This window comes from Passer montanus, unplaced genomic scaffold (genome assembly GCF_014805655.1).
Source record: "Passer montanus isolate IOZ18808 unplaced genomic scaffold, ASM1480565v1 scaffold75, whole genome shotgun sequence".
In the NCBI taxonomy this organism is placed as follows: Eukaryota; Metazoa; Chordata; class Aves; order Passeriformes; family Passeridae; genus Passer; species Passer montanus.
Window position 1 is genome coordinate 1,905,458 of NW_024372702.1, and position 20,682 is coordinate 1,926,139.

Consider the following 20,682-nt stretch of genomic DNA (forward strand, 5'->3'; position numbering starts at 1 on the left):
ATTGAAGCCACACTCCACCCTCTATCATTATTTACATTGAAAATACAAGGAAAACACCTTGTTGGAATTCTGTTGACCTAACAGATACAACAGTGACTGGGGGTTAAGTGAATAAGGGAGGGGGGCAGAAGGAATTTATTTTTCTACTTATTCTAACCCAAGCAAAGTTTGGAAAATAAATTATTTCAAGCTAAAATAAAAAAATATAATGCAGTATATTTCTCAGTTAATGAACTAATAGAAAAAGATGCTTTTTTAAGACTTCAATTACTGAGTGTTTTTTTCTAAAATCAGAATGAAACTTCAAATCTTCATAGTAAACATATATCTTAGAAAGGTGCATCTATGACTTACTATTGCATTTCAAAATGATGTATACACAGTGTGTCCATTTTCTCAGGCTCAGAGAAGGGCAAAAACGTTCTCAACACTCATAGTAATATATAAGAGTAGAAATACTTCTGTGCTTCCTTCAAAAATGGATAAAAATTCAGTTGCTGCCAAGAGCAATTAATCTTCCTGCTAACTCTGCCATTTATAACAAAACCTGTAATTCAAGAAACATTTTTAATTATTGCTCACTTTCAGGCTGTCAGCAACTATGGTGATACGTTATATATTCTTTATTAGCAATAATTTCTAGACTATATGGTTTCTTAAGCATTTTCTAGCACTTCAGTTTCTTCGAGATATATAACTTGTTCTGTGTGTTGTTGAAGACAAGCAACCAAATTCTCATTTTCAAATCCTGTATTTTTTCCTACACACAGTCTTGAAGGAAAACCTAAGGCCTTCTACACCTGGAAGATTTAATGACAATGAACAATTCAGCCAGAAAGAATTTTTCAGAGCTCTGTGTTCAAAAGATGCTTGCAAAAAGTTTCAGAGCATTTCTTTCAATATTGAGTATGACCATTAAATTATGCTTGTCAGAATACTTTGCAATCCCAAAGCATCAGCCAGAGCAAATGCAATCCAGTCCTGTTTGCCATCAACTATTACTTCTACCTGGTACATCTGGTACGTTGATTTAACTGCCTTCCTAAACTTTAGGCAGCCTAGGTACAAATGGTCTTAGCCCCACAAATTGTTTTACACTTAGCCTTTTTAAATTTACTGTGCTGTCAATGTTCCTCTTTCTGATATTATTCATTATTAAACATCTCTTCTGACTCACTACACATGGTAAACCACAATTGCTTGAGCTGTGTCTGTGCGTGACTATTTTGCATGCACTCCATCTCTACTACATATTACTATTCACATCCAGATCCATTCAATCCATTATTGTCCTTGCAGTTCCCGCAGCAGATTCAATGTTTTGTAAAACAGGTGCCAGATTCACATAATCATAACTATTACTATTTTTATTATCGTTGCTCCTGTTACTATTATTATTATTATTATAAAGGGAAGGAGGTATTGATGCAAAAGCTGAGTTTTTAGATGCAAACATATCTTTTCTTTGGTTTGTTACAGGCTTCATTGCAAACCTTTTCCTACTCAGATGATGAACCTGGCTGGAATCAAACATCCTTCTTGCAGACTTGCTGCTTGGCAGCTTAAACTTCCCGCAATGTATTTGTCCTTCAGCAAGTAAGTGTCCTGTTTTGGGTTCTGATTACTCCTCGTGGGGAGGGGAGTCAAGAATGGAAGATCTTTATAGTAACTCTTAAAATACTGGTGGACTACAAAAAAGTAAATAAGAAACACAATTAGGATTATAAAATAGAAGAAAATGTTAAACTGTTCAATATCTATTCAGGAGAATATAATATTTTTTTAACTCATTAATAACCTATAAAAATTACCTAATGTTTGTAAAAGAGACAAAAACTCCTTGATTGATTTCAGACCATAAGATTCAAATGTGGAATTCGGACCTGACAATGCTATTATTGATGTGCATCTCTCCATGCACTGAAAATCTCCTTCTCAAAAACCAGTATTCCTCTTTTGTCCACCCTCCTATTGTACAGCCTCACTCAGTCTTAACTAATGTCCATGCTTAGTCACTGATATCATGCCTTTGCATTGAGCTGATTTGCCCCAGCGATTAATTTAACCAAATTTGGAAAATACTTTAACATCATCTAACAAAAGGTATTGCATAAAGGAAGTGGGACACCTATTGTTTAATACAAGGTAGAGATTTAATAAAGAAATCCTCTGGGTAATCACATATTCCTGTATACTGCTGTGCATTTTCATTTAATAGCTCCAAAACTAATTATTATGTAGCTACCTCAGTGTTTTGAAAAACATAACATGCAGTTATTTTGTGATTGCATGTTATTTTTTCATATCAACCTTGTCATTTCAAGAGGCCTTAAAACATAATTAAAATATCAGAGATCCTATGATTAAGCTGAAGAGAGGCTTGTGCTTTGAAAATTCATCATTCAGTTACACCATTTAATGTCTCTTCAGAAAATTTAAGCTTAAAAGACATTAAATAATACGTATTTATTCAAGCAGCAAAAAGAACTGTTCCCATTTCTTTTATAAGGTATGTCATTACATTCAGCCATCAAGAACAACCTCTTTTGGAGCTGCTCTATAAGCTGCTGTAAATGGAAATTCAATATTCTAAAAAAACAAAAACCAACCAAAAAAAAACCCTCCAAACTAAAACAAGCTGGACAATTTTGATATTTTCTGTAAGTGGGGCAGCCAAGTGCCAACCTATTCATAAAGAAAAGGAAGCAAGATTCAAGCAAACTGTCTATTCATTATGCCATTCATTGCTCTCCCACAGAAAGGACTTGCAGACACAATGCATACAAGTAGCTCAAAATTAGGATTTCACTGATAAGTCTAAATGATACATGCATGCTCTCATAATAATAAGGGATTCATTTTGTGATTCCAACCTTTTCTAAGTTATATGTTCTAACATGAAATGATAAAGGCTACATTAAAGTGATAGAACAACTATGCTAATTTTCAAAGGCACTGGCCAAGATATGCAAACAGCATGTAAAAACAAATGTGGCTTCACTTCCTTTCTTCCCAGACACACAAATCTCCAGTAAAATCTACCCTAGGCTTCTCTACTCTAATCCAAAATCAAACCAGTAACCAAAAAAATAAGATGGTTTCAAACCCAAAGTATTATTTTTTCATTAATTATCAGCAGTGTTGAAAAGAATTTCAGGACTGAACTACAGGCCTTTGGAAAACACTAAATTAATTACTCATCTCAGCACTTCATCAAGATGTAATTGTCTAATTTTCAAGTTCAGATGTTTAATGGAGCATTTTTTCAAGCTATTGCATTTTTATAACCCTAATGTTCACTTGATAGGACAGCAAGGAGGTCTTGAAGCTTCGTGTCAATAAAGACATCCCTATCATCTAATAGCATGTAATCATAGAATATCCTCAGTTGGAAGGCACCCACAAGGATCACCAACTCCACCTCCTGGCCCTGCACAGGGCAGGCCCAAAAAATCACACCCTGTGCCTGAGAAAATTGTCCAAACACTTTTTGAACTCTGTCAGGCTGGTGCTGTGACCGCTTCCCTGGGGGGCCTGTGGAAGCCTAGCCACCTCTGGGGGAAGAACCTTTTCCTGGTATCCAACCTAATAAATCTTCAAGACAGAGCTTTGTGCCACTGCCTCAGGTCCTCTCACTGATTACCAGGAAGAAGAGATCTGCCCCTCCACTTCCCCCCACGAGGATGTTGTAGACCCCAATGAGGTCTCCCCTCAGTAAAAATTATGTATAAGTTATATTAGAGAATCCCACCAAAAAAACCCCAAGATAATGATGGCCAGATTTCTAAAATTTAGGGAGTCTTAACAGCATATTGTGTGTTGAATATTAACATTCTCAGCAAGAAAGAATAAAGGCAACAATCCACTTTAAAGATCAGAGAAAAAATATGGGAAAATACATATCTAATGTCCTGAAGTTTTACATTAAGGACTTCAGTCTCTTACACCTAAAAATAGCCAGCATCTTCTATTTAAAGTAGGACTTATTTCAAAATTGTTTCCCCTCCTAGAACAACTTTATGGACATTCTCACATCTAATTTTAAACATTTCAAGTTTTCAATGGGATAAGATCATCCTAAACAGTTGGAAATTCACAGCTGAATTGAGAAGATACTGTTAATTATAGTAGAGAGAAAAGATAATCTCAATGCTCAAGATTCAAAGAGCTTGTAGATTTAAAAAATAAATACTGTAACAAAAATAATGGATAATAGAGCTTTAGATTTACTGTGTTCTTAATACAGCTGTTGGTTGAAAACACTGTCAAGGGTCAATTAGAAACTGGGAATTTACTGAATATCAGCTAGCCCATAACTATGGGCCCATTCAACTCACATTATTCAGCTTCTGAAGGTTAATTTTCTAGCCATCTTTTTTTTTTTAATTATCTGTAATAGAAAGTGAAAACACACAGCAAAAATATCTCAAATTATCAAAGACTGTAGAATCAGTACAGGAATGCAAGAAAAGACTATAAACCAATGTACTATAAACTAATGTACTCCTACTGGGAACTGGAGATTGTTAATGTCTCTCAAAAATCCAGCAGTTGCATAAAATAACTGGCACATATTCTCATTTTGAAGACTGTGTGTGACTTAAGGCATGGAGAACTTCTGGTTAGTTTGCTCAAGATATTTTTTCAGATCTAATGTTTGCTAAAATAAACACTAATGCATGAACCAAAGCTCAAGTAGCAACATCTTTAGTAACCAAAACAGTAACTGTAAGAGGGAGGAGGGAGTTTTTTGCTTTTAAGATTTCTGCCAAATGCATGGAGACATAAGTGGGGATTTCCAATTGCATGCTACAGAATCCATGGGTTTCACAAGTTCTTTTCATGATTTCCCAATGCCCAATTTGATGCACCAACATACCTTTTATCTTCCTACAGGGATAAAGACTAGGTCAGAATTTAGACCTGTTCTCCATACCCATTAGACTATTTCTATTTCCTTGACATGACTGAGTTTTTCTTGTTCTGACTGCTTTCACAAATGCATAATTTATCTCAAACAGAGGGAAAAATATTACAGATTTGTCTATTTCAAGCATATAGAAGTTAAGTGAGACCTTAAAATGACTTGAAAGTAATTTGCTGAAACAAAGGGAAAGGTAAGGTACAGGAACTTTTTGGTCAGCTTCATCTCCATTTTGTGAAAAAAGAATTCCACACATATCTGAAAGCTAAATTGGGAGGAAATGACAAACCTACCACCCAAACTGAACTGACATTAGTCAGAAGTGGGATGATAGTGCTCATAACCTTCTTATCAGCCTCCTCTAACAGGAACCAGATAAGGAGCTCAAAGTTAGAATGCTGTATAATAGTGGCAGAGGACACTTAACCATGCAAAATCCAGTGAATCAGTGTGGACATGTGAAAAGCACAAAGTAAAATCAGAAAGATATTATTCATGGAGAAGCTGACAAGCTTGAGCTGTAACTCTTGCTGTCAGCAACTGACCCTTACTTTGTGAAATGTTACTGATGTTAACTAGCAAGGCTACAAAAGAGTCTGTATGGTGTAAGGAAACACCACACTCACTTTACACTTGTAAACTCAGTAACAACAGTTTAGAGTCTGGCTACAGCAATATCAGTATGTATGCACTATAGAAATCCAGTAAAAAATTAATACATGCTCCTAAACTTAATAGAGCTACCATGGAGATTTCCAGCTGTCTGCAGAAGAGGAAAGATCATACGTTTAAAAGATGCCATGTAAAAACTGACCTGTTTCATTTGACTTATTTACAAGGTCTGAGGTAAAGGGAAAAGTAGAAATCTTCTGCAGTGAGAGGTATGAATCACTGCAAGGACAAGAGGACACCCACAGTGCTACAGACAACTTGAATGAAGGGAGCCCAGATGGCTTTGAAGTAAATACAAGTTCATTTCTGGCTACCCAAGCTTACTTATCAATAGCAAGGCATAGAGGAGTGAGCAAGCCTACTGAACATCCATCATTCACATTTCTCCATTTCATTATAGACAGAAAATGCACTTGCAGCATGTCAAGCTGAAATAGCTCTTGGCATGAGTCAGAGAAGAAAAACCATAAAAGATCAGCCAGGAGGAAATGCAAAATTGTTTAAAACTGGTGAAGTGTTTGTTTCTCTGAGTCTCTGGAAAAGGAAACTGCTTCATTTTGCAGAAAATCAACTCAATAAAAAAACTACAAAATTTCTTATTTCCTGATTATTGTTTGAAAGTATTATACTTTTTATCTTCCATTCCTCCCTATTAGCTGTTTGAGAGGAGGACAGACATAAGATGAAATAACTATAACTATTCTAGAATATATCCTCTCCTTTTTCCTTTCATAGTTTTGGGTTGTTTTTTTCCCCAGGATTATCATGGTTTACTTACACCAAAGACATTAAGGCTGAGATAATATTTTTAAAATACTGTTTAATATGTTTACTGGGTTTAGTCATACTTTACTATGTCTGAGGCTGAAGCACGTAGAGGCTTTGCCTACACTGTCTGCTAAATGTGCTCTAATATCCTGAAGTTCTGCTCCCCTAACTGTTGTGAACACCAGTGAAAAATCCTGCTGCTCTTTTTCAGTCTACACACTACTAACTCCTGATAGAAAGCCAATTCACGTCTCCTTTCACAACCAGATGGAGGTAAATTCAGTCACCTCCCCATTGCTGGAACCACATTCTGTAGTCATCAGATGATAAAACAAACCTAAAAAATCTTGATGTATTTATTTTATCCTTACTTTATCACTTCTTTTGCCTCAATAAAAGGACAGTCAAACAATGTTATAAGTGAAAAGCAATGCACCCAGTAGTTAGTAACTATGAAGCATATAATATATAGCATAAATGAAAAGCCAGAAAAATAAAGCCACAGAAACAAGAAACTACCATTTTGAGGGTAATAGGTGAATGTAAAAAGTTGAAAAATAAAACTTTCTGTGCAGTACAATTACATAACATACAGCAGCAGTTCATACTTTCTGTAATATTGCTGCTCACAGTAGATGAGGTCTCACAGGTACAAACTAATTACTCACAAATACACCCACAGCTATAGGGATCAACAGGCCAGATCAAATGGTCACATAACTGATCCACTGTTAAAAGGTACATAAACAAATACATAAAAATATATAGTAAATAATAATAATAATGAAATAATGATAATGAAGAAGGAGGAAGGGGGAAATTGACAGCAGACTGAACACGAGCCAGCAGTGTGCCCAAGTGGCCAAACAGGCCAATGGCATCCTGGTCTCAGGAACAGTGTGGCCAGCAGAACCAGGGCAGTGCTTGAGCCCTAAGGAAACCTGGTGTGGCTGTGCAGCTGTGATGGCTCCAGCTCCGCTGTGGCAAGTGTGAATGCCAGAGTGGCTCCTGGGTGATCGGGCAGACAAGTTTCCTTAACAGAGACCTTATGACTCTCTACAAGCTACTGAAAGGATGTTGTTGCAAGGTGGGGCTTGGTCTTCTCTCCCAGGTAACAAGTGGCAAGACAGGAACAAATGGCCTCAAATTTTGCTCAAAGAGAATTAGATTGCATATTAGAAAAAAAGTCTTCACTGAAAGGATTATTAAGCATTAGGACAGGCCTCCCAGGGAAGCGGTGGAACCACTGTACTTGGTAGAGTGGAAAAAATGTCTAGGTGTGGTGCTTAGGGACATGGTTTAGTAGAAGAGCTGGCAGTGTCACGTTAATGTTTGGATTATAGGGTTAATAGATGATAGATGGTCTTAGGGGTATTCTTCAACGCTAGTGATTCTATGAAATTTAATTTAAAAAAATATTCCTCGCTTATTATTATTGTGTATTTCATGCTATTGGCATATTTACACATACCATGTATAATGTCCTATATGCTTTCTTTAAGGGGTTATCCTTGGTTTTAAAGCACATCAAATAATTTGAAGATCTCATCAATACAAACATTTTTGATCTAATGTAGCAACTACTCTAACAGTCAAATGCTCATTTCTACTACCTGTTAGGAGTGTACCTACACCCAAGCCTTTCCCTATCCCTCCCATACATAAAGGAAGGGAGAATAGGCAACAATCCAGTGACTAGAAAACTAGTAAAAATATGAGTACAACATTGGCAGGCTTCTATTGAAAATTCCTCTCCACGAAAATCTCCATTAATCATTGTATGTATGTTAAACATAAAATTTTAAAAATAATCCCCAAAGTAAACCATAAAGTCTCTAGCACCCTATGTTCACAAAGTATTAGTCCAAAATTCACAAGCTATGAAACTTCCTAGCTCATAGGTGAGTCCTGAATTCTGCTTATATACAAAACCAGACAGTGAAGAAACAACCCACAAAAAAGGTTTTTTATCTTTGTCTGCTTGAAGAAGAGTGTGCCAGGCATATGTCAGATGTTAGTCACTACTGCTTACGGTATGTGTACATGGACTATGCAAATGAGGAGAGAATATACTACCAGACTAGAAAAGTCAAGTTTCTGGACTGGTCAACAAATCCCTAAACTCTCATACTGAACTCGGACAAGAAAAAAAAACAACTTTGGAAGCAAACAAACAAAAAAGTTTCAGCAGGCTTTGGAATTTTGCATTAAGGTTTTTTTTTAAAACCTTAATTTCTCACAAGCATAAGCTGGTACTCATGGTGAATCAACACACAACCATATCGCATATTTTAACAGAACTATTCATCTTCTTCATCCTTTCCTGACAGGAAAAAAAAAAGTTTTAGCATTTTATCTTAACATTGATATTTTCATTTTTTAATACACTGTTTGCTACTGCTAAGCTCTTAAAAGATTTTCCTTCCTATTCCAGGTGAACGGGCAGAGGAAGACAATAGTAACACAACCAGAAAGAAAACATATCTCCTGTATGTTTTTGGTTTTTTTGCACACACAAAATTAATCATGTGAGAAAACTACATCTCTGAAGAACATAAAGCAAAGGAAGGAACAGCATGATTTACATGCAGAAAGACAGCTCTGAAAAAATATTTTTCTATCACAAGGACTTGATCCCAAGCTCAGTAAAACCGAAAGTACAGTCACAATCATTCTGGAAGGATTAAGGATTTTGACTGGTACTTGTAGTCACAAAAAGACAACCTATAAGAGGAAGATAAATTAATAGGGTCAAATAAAACTGATACTCATCATCTGGGACCCAAGGACTGTTTGTTTTGAGGGAGTTTAAAAGGAAGTGCATATGGTGAATCTGTGGCACACTCAGGCTAGGTTCAGACACAAAGCACAGTGCTTAAAATTTTATTGCAGTTCAATAAATGACCCACTTGCAATCAATCTTATCACAGTGAAAAGTAATTTTACTTAATGAGGGGATAACTATTTTAATATTTCAGATGAATCTGGGGAAGTGAGAATCCACCTAATTTTCCCTACTCTTTCCCCTAACCTCAGCCACATTCAACCAAGTATGTTTTTTATGCAAGGGCAAAAAAATGAAAACTACAACCAATTACAAATTTAAAATGTAGTGCTGCATGTGTTCAGGGAAAAGTTCTTGTACTCCATGTAGTCCAAATTATGGATGTGTATGAGACCAATACTTTCCTGTAAGGATTGGTGAAAACTAGGAAAACAGTTTTCCATGAGAAAATGCAGCATTTTGCAGGAATATTGTGGACAGAATTTCATAGAGAGCAACGTCAAAATTAATCACTATACATTTTCATTTAATTTCAATAATGTTACAATATTGCTTTGGTGAAGCAAATATTAATCCCTAATATAACCTTTGTTTTGAACTATGATGTAATCAATATGATTTGAAATGTATGCACTAACATCCTTTGACATTATCAAACAATTTTTTAAGAAACAAGATACTCAGTTTTCGAAGTGGAAATGATAGAAAACAATGCCAATTTGCTGGGATTTCCCATTGGAAAAATAATTCAACATTGTTTGTAACTTCAAAGTATTGTTTGTGGCTAAATTTATTTCACACTGAGAAACCTAAGAAAATTCTGATTTTGAGCATCTATTAATATAAAATGTGGGTGGTCCCACTATTTTTGTATCACTAATAAAACCTTTGCAGTTCCAATGCTAGTCAGTATTCAAAGAAGTTAAGATTATATGATCACTGAGAAATGTTATAAATTGTAGAGCAAAATGAGTTGCTTTTTTAAATGTGTTGTTTTTACATTATTGACATACATAGCTTACTGTTTTCATATTTCAAAGTCCTAGTCATTTATGTATACAAATGGTCATTGCCAAAGCTCGCTCTTGTAAGAAACTCAAATTCTGGATTTTCAGGAGGACAGAAGAGTACACTAACATTGCCTAATATTCGATAATAAAGTTGGGAGACTGGTCTCCCTCAGGGGCTAAATAATCCACAGTGAGCAAGAGAATCTTCAGAGAACAACTCAGACCTCTCCATTAGACTTTTGCTCATGGTCACCTGATAAAAATATGTTATTTCCTTCCTAACAGTTTAAACAATGCTCAAATCAGTACTTGTAAAAGAAAAAGATTGGTACAAGAATTAGAAGCCAAGACTCAAATATCAGAATTCAAGTTAAGAAACTCTCATCTTGTATAAAAGTATCAGGGGTTCACTACCAAGTCGAATCCCTAAATTGGTCATTGATTAGCTATCACATGAAAAACAACTCCTTTGAATTATTTGAATGTGATTTCAGACATACCAAAACAACTCCTTTTGGTTTGTTTCTCCATCTGTAAATGAACATCTTCAGGTTTAGGTTATATCTGTCACTACAACATACATATAAAGGGATACAACTACACCCAAGTGGTGTTCGCACTAATTGCTTAATAATTGAAAAGCACCATCAGAACATGAAGTGTGTATTAAGTATTGCAAGATCCTGCCTCTTTTCAAAAGAAAGTTACTAGTGCTTGCAAAAGCAAAAATGACTGCATGTAATTAAACAACCAAGACCCCTGCCAACTCTGCAATGTACAAGCCCGTACCCCAGTCAGAAGCCAGCACACTCTGGACCAATCCTGCTGAGCTGTCCTCATTACAACAGGGCAAACAAAGATGTTTTCTTTATGTTCTCTCAATAATTACATTTGATCTGCCTCAGTGAGGATCTCCTGCTAGCAGTGAAAAGTATCAAGTGTTTCAATGGGTCAGTCTCTAGCTGTTTTATTTTCATTTCAAACGTAGCAGACACTTCCCATTTATAATTTCCAAGGCAATAACCAGTGTACTTTCCCGTCTTAAGCCTTTCCAGTGACGATGAGCCAATTACACAGCAACTGCAAGCTCAGCTAGCAATTTATCCTAATTTGCCAATGAGCACAAAGTAAAATGGTCTTTTTCTAAGACTTCAGATGTTCTGTGACCACAGGCACTTTGAAGGTTCATCAAAGTTACCTCAATGATTTTTTTTTCCTTGCTCAATTTTCAATATACTTTTGCTTCACAAACTGGCTGATTGAAAAGATTAAGGTGTATCTTAACATGGATGCAAAAATAAATCCTTAACATGGGTTTATATGAACTTAAAACAACATTCCTTAACTTTATCAAGCACTGTGACCAGTTACTCACTTTGAAAAATTGGAATAAATTGTCACTGAATGGACAATACTTTCAAGTACAGAATTGATCAAAGAAATTTTCATACAGCAAAAGCAGGTAAAAGAACAAATAATCCATCTTAAACTCACACAGAGGGTCTGGATTGGAGCAAAACTCAAGTTTGTGATGACCTGGAATTTGTTCCACATGTGATATCTGATATAATTATGCAACTCTTCTATGAAACAAACCACAAATATGGTAAAAAACAAAAAACATATATTAGGACAGAAACCACTTTCTGAAATGAAAACTTTTGCCCCAGTTCATTACTTTTTAATTCCTCAGAGAAGGAGGGTACTGACATTTCAAAACGAAGCATTTTTAGTAAAAAAAACTAAAAACCAGGGAGAAAACTTGTAAATTGCATTGCTTGGTATTGCATAAAAACATATAATACAGTTCATGTAGATTCTGATGTCCAAATCCCCTTCAAAAAAAAAAGGAACAAAAAGGAAGTTTGAGGAAATTATGTTGGAAAAAAAAGAAATTAACAGAATTTTAATTTTACACCAAATTTTAGATCACACAACAATAATCACTGTTGTCTTTGCACAAGTGGGAAGGCAAAATAATTCACAGCATTTAATTATTTGAAACTGCAAATTTCAAGTGAAAATAGATAAATCTCACATTTCAATACTCTGTCTGAGCTCCCTGTTAACAGTGTGCTGAATCCTTCCAGCAGAGATCTCTAGCTGAAGAAAGTTCATTGCAAGATAAAACATAAAACTTGAGGCCAGAAGAAAACAAGCAGGATTTTCCAAAGCATATTCAAAGACAAGAGAAATTGATTAGGGAGATCATTTCATTGCTTCCTGTAAGAATTACTGAAGACTCATAGAGCTTGTTTAAGCTATATCTAAACAATTATTTCATAGTCTTTCAGTACAGCTTCCAGCTTAATATGACCCAGCCTGCTTGAATCCTTGCCTGTTCAATGTCTTCCCTAGACAGTTCCAGGAACTCAGCCTTAGCTTAGATTCCAGTGATCATATTTCAGCAATGGGATGAGCATCCCCGAGTGTATGCAGAGTCAAAAGTACTGTCATAAATGGACTTTCCCTACCAGCATGAATCTCTTAAGGCCCATCTTGTGCCCTTACAGCCACTGAAGGCTGGCTTTGAAAAGTGATAAGGCAATACATCTCAGAGTAAATGTTGCCTAAGCAGCTATGCACAGAATAATACCTTTGTTCCCCCACCACAGGCAGAGACAGATTGCAAGGCATGGTAAAAACATCTCTACCCACCAAGCCTTTGGCATCATGTCAGCAAAGAAAGTTACCACCACCGCAAGAGCGTGTTTGACCTTGAGAAAAGCTTAGTGTTAACTGGTACCAGAGGGATTAGTAAATGAACAATTTTTCCAACACAGTTTTCAATTACTTTGATGTGCAATTAAAAAGTTAATTAAAAAACAATCCAAAACTTGGTACTCAGAAGGTTATGAAATAATAAGCTCTTGTACATTTGCTGCATTGGAAGCACTAAGGTTACAATGCAGCTGAAGCAGAGAGGTGTAAAAGAGAGGGAATGTATTATATTTGGGGTTGTTTGTTTATTTAAAGAGAAAAAAGATGCCTTAAGTGCAGCTGGCATTGTGTTTTCTGAGTTAGACCAAAGAATTACATAAACAGTGACTTGGCAGATAGTGGCTTCAGGCAGAAACCATCACTCACCTAGTACAGGAAAAGTACCTGCACTCTGCTGTCATCTCAAGAAGTTCAGAGTTCATCAGTCAAGTTCTAAAATAACCATAAATTCTTTAATGATTTTTTTTTTAATGGCTAAAATTTGGACTTACTTCCTTTCATCTATCAATCTCAGATCTGCCATCAACAGAATTAGAAACTGGCTTCTATTTCAACTTCCTTCTGTGATTCTCATACCACTGTAGAAATTTAGAACTTTGCATCTGAAACAAACCCCCAGTTACTGTGAGTAATCAAAAAAAAAATATTTTGAAAGCTAGTAGTACTGCCCCCTTAGTTATGTAGCAGTTAAGACCTGTTCAGGAGGGTGAAATGGCTCACCTGTTCTTCCAAAGCTACCAATTGAGATCTTGGGCATTTACCAAGTCGTGTTTTCCATGCTAGTAAAATACCCCAAAATGAACAAAAACACATTTAAAAAAACTCACACATGAAAAACCAACCAACCAAAAAAACAAAACAAAACAAAAAAAAAAAAAAACCCAAAAAAAACCAAACCACCCCAAACTAACCAAAAAACCTCAATATTTTGTCAATTTTGTTTTTTGGCTGGTTTTTTTTCATTATTTTTTGGGTTTTTTAACACTGCCAAGCTGCATTTAATTCAAGCTAGGAAACCAATCTCCTTCTCACTACGCATTGCGTCTATGCTGCTACGAAGTGATTCTCCCCTAGTCTCAATGACACAAAAGTGCATTATCATTAAAATTAAAACAAAGTAGTAAGGTAATCTCAGCCTTCTAGCATCCTCACAGAGCCACTGTGATTCACTAAAAGCAAACAAAAATTTCTTCCTAGAAAAACATAGGTTCTTGCCATCTATTCAATATGTGGTGAGTCATGTGATTGTTACCTAAAATTTGAGGTTAAAGATGGAAATTTTTTTGCATTCTTGGAAAAAACTGTAGTGGTTCTCCTATGAAGCAGTATTAATTTGTTTCTCTATCCTATAAAATCATTGTTATGGAAACATGCAGAATAAATTGTCCATGTCTTAGAGATCGGTTTAACCATCAGTATTTAAAAACAAATAAAATAGTAGAGAAAATACTATCAGAGAGTCAAACAGCAGAAGGAACAAGAAAAAGATTGAAAATCATGTCACAAAATATGACTTAGACTTTGTTTCAGAAGTTAAATTCTTGTTCTAGAAATACAGCTCTGGAAACTGCATTGGAACACTGCATGGTTACGCAGACCCAGATACGAGGCCAGAAAAATTATTTCATAAGTACTCTCACTGAAGTAAGTCATATACTAAATTGTAAAACCAGTTCAATTTAACCCCACTGCCTACAGCATGTTTGTAAAAAAATGCCAGAATTTGCCTTACAGGCTGAAAACCATAATCAGTTATATTACTGAAAGTTTTATTTTTTTCCTATTAATAACATTAATCTACAAAATAATCTGAAAATTAAGATTTAAATCCTTGAATTACACCTTCCACTTCAGTACAGTACTAATATTCTTTCTGATTAATAAATCTCCAGGGCTGTACCTGACAGCTGTAAAGGGACTCTAGTAATGCTGAAGGAAAGAAATAAAACAATTGTCTTCATTGAAATCTGCCAGGTGAAACTTGATCTGCTAACTGTAATTAACATGAGTGGATTTTGGCCAAGACCTTGCAAAGATTAACACTTCAAATTGTGCTATAGATCAAATTAACATTTCAAAGAAACATTACTATAAGCAGACCATTAATTTTACTTGAATATATCTGCTGAAAAAAAAATCTACTTTTCAACATTATTAAAAGTATTTTGCTAAACACTGAAATGTTCAAATGAGTGGTATTAACAAAAAAACCAGCATGGCTGCAATGATTTTTAGGGGGAGGAAAGTCCCTAAGGTGTTAGCTTTCCCTTTATTTCATTATTAATCCCCTTAAGTCTGCTAATCCAACTTCATTTCTCCAGCATTATTTACGTATTGCATGTGAATTTTCATGCAGGTTCTGGCAGTTCCAGGTATTTTACTTAACAGTGTCAGAAGATCCTCACATTTTCTCTATGCCACAAAATCCTTGTAATGCCACTTAAATAGCATTGTGGTATGTGCTAGAAAGATCACATTTCTTAGCTGACAAAGTGGACACAGTCACACTAATGCAAGAGAATCAAATATAAAAAAATATATTTTTAGCATATATAAGGAAGGTTGGTGGTTTCACCAACTTTGACTTAGAGTGACTCCCTAATGCTAATACCAATAAAGAGCATAGATAAAAGTCATTCAAGGAACTGACCAACATTCACATTTTTAATTTATGTTTTCATTACATATATTAAGGAATGAGAGCCCTGAAGATAAAGAGGTGAGTGAAACATCTCCCCTTTTCCTACAAGCAAAGTCTTAGAGAAATGGGGTTCTTAAGACTGGAGAACAGAAGATTCAGAGAAGAACCTACAGCATTCTTCCAGTACTTAAACAGCACCCACAATAAGGCTGGAGAGGGTCTTTTTATGAGGGCATGTAGTGATAAGACAAGGAGGAATGACTTTAAACTGCAAGATGTTTCGTTTAGATATTAGGAAGGAATTCTTTACTGTTTGGATGGTGAGGCACTGGTACAGATTGCCCAGAGATGTGGAGGGCCATGTTGGATGGGGTCCTGAGCAATCTGCTCTAATGGAAGGTTTCTGCCCATGGCAGGGGTGTCAGAACTTGATGATGTTCAAGGGCCCTTCCAACCCAAACCATTATTTTTCTACCACTTTATTCAAGGCAGCAATCGTTGATGGCACTGGGGAAGAATACTGAATAGAAACTGCTTGACAGTACTAAGTATTGAACCAATTTCACTGCCCCGTATAACTTCAGCTAAACAAGGAACAGTACCAATAGCTTTCAGTAGTTTAATACCTAAAATCTGCAATGAACAGTTTGTGTTTCTAAAAAGTCAAGGGCAGTTTCTGCCCAAATTTGGTTAACTACAGTTTATTTAGGTTTCCATTAAATATGAAAACACTATGCTATTTCTCTTAAGATCCACAGTTGGTTTAAGGGTGCTGCAAATGTGTTCACCTTTTCTCTAGCTTTCTCTACCTTTTCTACATACTTAAATGGAATTAGTTGTCCCTTTCAATTTTCATCCCAGTACCATATAAAACTGTTAATGTGTATATTCTAACAAAGTGCATCTCTCCACCTAGGCCCACAGTTTCAAGCACATGTACTTCATCTGAAACAGGACAAGAATCATGAAAGGGGAGAGGAACAATCACAACACAAATAGAAAGCATAGTTATGGAACCCATAAATTTGTTTTATGAAATTCTGTTCCATATTGTTTTATGAAATTTCTGTTCTGAAAACCTTCTGAAAGCTTTTCAGAACAGACTATAAAACAGCAGATATCAGAGAAGAGGAACACAGGGGTTAAACTGTACCTGTTTACTCTTAGAGATGGGTTCAAATTGACTTTTCTGTAGTCTGAGACTAATATTTTTTAGTTCCTTTGTGCTACAGTAAAGAAAACATTTCTGATATAGTTGCTATTTAATCTTGATTTTAGATATAGACCATAATTTATCCTGCAAACTATATCTATATGGGCTATATGGCTGAAATTCAGAGTTCTGATGCTGAGGTTTGAAGCCTACAGTTGCCGTGTGGATTAATGTTACAATATGATCATTATTATACATTAATGTTACATAGTGTTCTTCTCTCCTTTTTTTTTTTCCCCTACTACCATTAATATCCCAAAGGTTCTGCTGAGATACCCTGAACACAAAATTACAGTTTGGTTGGGGTTGTTTGCATAAAAAAGCAGGAGAGGAGTCACAGCAGAGACGTCATGACCCATTTACCTCCAGAGAAAAGATAAGAGGAAAAACTAGTTGGAGATGGGAAAAAAAAAGGAAGCTTGACAGTATGGTTTCAGTAATTCACCTTTCTTTCTTCCTTTTTACTGTCGAAAAATAAGTGGCAAATAAAATATAAGCATTTCTATCTGCTGTGGCAGATTTACTTTCCTGCTCTATTCACTTCAGCTGATTGCTGTTCTCATTCAAAATTGCTTCATTCTGGGAATACATAACTTGTGACTCCTTTCCTCCATGTGCCGTTTAGTTTGTGTTCCTTTGATTTTTCTCTTCTCCCCTCCCCAAGAAATTTCTTTTTCTTTCCTTCCTAACATTCTCCTCAATATCATTCTGTTTCATCTGCTGATATTTTTATATTCGGTTCTGTGAGCCAGACCATAGTTTTATAGCCAAAATATTTCAGTTAACAGTATAAAAGACAGATGGCAGAATTTGCAGTGTTTTAGTACTGATGGTCTTTTTCTAACATTCAGTACAAGGAGGAAAAAAAAGGTTGCTTCAACTTTTTCCCACAAACTTTTGGAAATATGTGGAAACACTGGGAAACCCTGGCAAATGTTTGGAAACCCCCATGTTAAAAAACTCAGAGATGCAGATAGAGTACTCCATATTGCACATTCATGAAAGGAAGTCAATAAGTCTCCTTTAGGGGGTAAAACCTGCCTCCATTACAGTTACTGGCAGTAGCACCAGAATCCACTTCTTTTCTCCAAGAGAGAGTCTTGCTAAAAAGTTGTTCTTTGTTTACCTCTTGGAGGCCATTTGTTCATGTTTTTACCACTTTACTACCATTTCCGATTAAGTGGATAAATAAGGGAAATAAAATTTATCTATGTTTTTTAGGACATAAATAAAAAGGTGCAATGCTCAAGGGCAGAAGGATTTGAAAGTTAACCTTCTACCCAAATTGTTTGCACGAACTACATCTTGCAGAGGACAGCCCGACAAATTGGTTTTTTTACAGTTTCATCCTCCCAGACACTCCTCCTCTCAAGAAAGTATGAAGGCCAAAAAAAATTAGGATGATAGCCACATGGTATCAGCATAAGGAAAGTAGGTGGAAATATTAAAATGGACATATTTATTTTATAATATGTATTTCCCCACTGCACCTCCCAGATTCACCCATCTTTTCATTCTAATATTTCTGCATAGTCACCACCTGATTGCTGTGTTTTTCAACGCATAAACGAAGCCTCCAGTTTGCAAACGAAGAACACAATTGTATCAGAAATTGCATGCTGACCCATAATTTAATGTGAATCTGCACATAACAAATAGTAAACTTTGCTGCTGTTACTGCCTCTTTTGGAGCTTCCCAAGCTTTAAAAAAAACCAAACAACACAATTAAAGAAAACCACCCTCTTGTGCTAATTTAGCGTGGATTGCTAATTTTCAGTAAGCTTGACACAATTATTTATAAACTACATATAGTGGGGTTGAACCTTTTGCATTGCAATGAGCTTCTGCCACCTGTCTCAGGGTCCTCAGTACAAACACATTGGAAGTCACAGCACAGCAGTTCCAATGAAAACACACACATTAAAAAAAAAAACCAAAAAAAAACCCAAAAAAGCCCCCCGAAAAATAAAGGAAAGGATTAGCGCTGAGTTTTCTGTTTGATCCAGTAGTGTTCTTCCTTCACCCTTCCCAGGACTAAGCAACATGCCAACACCCAGCCAAAGACGTGAGAAGGCTCACAGTTATTTTTGTGAGTTAGCACATGGCTCCAGGTCTAACAGGGAGAAGGAGACCCCTCATTCCACATTTCGGTAGAAAAGTGGAAGCTCACTTCCCAGCTAATCCCAGATTCACAGTTATAACATGGAACATTTCAAGAGAAGTAGCAGAAGGGTTTGTCACATCTCTGCATATGGTTTCCTCTCCACAAGCCAAAGGTCTGTACAAGTCTCCAGCAAATGTCATTATGCATAAACTCCTCTTGTTATCAGAAATATTCTCTCTAAATTAGACCTATTTTAATTTTAACAATAGCCTTCTGCTATTTGATCGCACTTGCCAGTTTCAATTAACATCTGAAAATCTTCTCTATTCACATTCCAGAGCTTTAAAATGGCTTAATATCCCATTAGCTTTTGCACACATAAATTTAACATTAAAATAAAAAAAAAATAGATTGCTGGGATGCTTGAAAAGGAGACAAAAGTACAAGACTGCTTCAAATGCAAATGAAATCTCACTAAGACATTCACCTTTAACATCACTATCTATCAAAATAATAGGAATATGGATGAAAAATGCCGATCAAAGCAACCTTTCAAAATTGTCGATTAACACGGCTATTGCAGGACATCAATTTTTATGCTTCTTTGGGCTGCCTATAAATTATGTATCGTTACTGCTTGCATAGCGGTAATTTTATTTAGACCTCATTTCCTTAGTTTGCCTCTAAATGTAATGCGGTTTTGTTCCTTTAATTTTTTGTTCACTTACTGATTTTTTCTCAAAAGGCATCTGATGATGCTATCCTGATCTCTATTTGCTATCTTTCCTTCACAGCAGACAAGGAATCATTTAACATTTTGCCTTTAAGATAATGTCTCTCAAATCACCAAAAAGTTCTAAAGCTCTTATGCTGTAAGTTAGTTTTTCACGAGGCCTGTAGAAGTGGTGCTCTCTGTTATACACCTTAGGGCCAGCAGAAGAAAAGAAAAAAAATCTCTTCCCATTTCTAAATCCAACAGATATTCTACCAAATCTTTCATTTATAATATTCCAGACAAGTAAATTAGCAGATTCAGTAAACAAGCAACTGGTAAGTCTAACCCTCATTTTTTTCAACACACGTATGGTAAATGACAGCATCATGAGAAAACATAGCGAAGGTAGAAGAAAAGATCAAGCACATCATTTTATACAGATTCTTGGAATGATTTAGCAGCATTGCAGGGACTAGTGCACATCCACTAGACATAAAATACAAACTGAGATATTAAAGTAAATCCCCATGGTCCAAAACATGAGTTCATATCATTGTGAAGGACTCCCTTGGTGGAAGGGCTGCCCTACACACACTTGTCCCAGTCATACCTCCTTGCCTTCTCAGAAGTGATACTCCACACCACTTATCTGCCACTGTAGAACTGTGCACCTCCGGGCTTTTTTACATTTGCATTTAAACTGGATAACTTCAAGAATTTTATCTTAACAAAAATAAGTGAAAAATGCTAGAAATCAGAAGAAGAGTAAACTCTATATCACCATTCCCTAAATTAAAAATTAATTAATTTAAATATTAAAAAAATTTCAGTCATTTATGATAAAATAATAACATATCATGTACAGACCAGCTATACCCCAAGTGGTGAAAAATAAACCACCAAAGTAAATAAATCACTCATTCTTAATGGTTCGTTTCATGCCATTAGTTGTTGAAAATCATTTGCTAAAAATAGTTGATATTTAGGAATAACTATAACAATCACAGAAACAGGGATGTATTAAAAGGTAAGGAGAAGAGACTACATATGTAATTAATAGCACTGATAATTAATGCTTTAACAAGTCTGATCTGTCATGCATTTCATTCCAAGTGACCAGAATTGCTG

The 20,682-nt window shown here is 35.7% G+C and overlaps 1 protein-coding gene across 12 annotated transcripts in view; it reads right to left on the bottom strand.

Moving 5' to 3' along the window:
* Positions 1-20,682, bottom strand: part of LRRC4C (leucine rich repeat containing 4C) — a 485,302-nt gene that overhangs the window by 308,313 nt on the left and 156,307 nt on the right. The window lies entirely within an intron of this gene.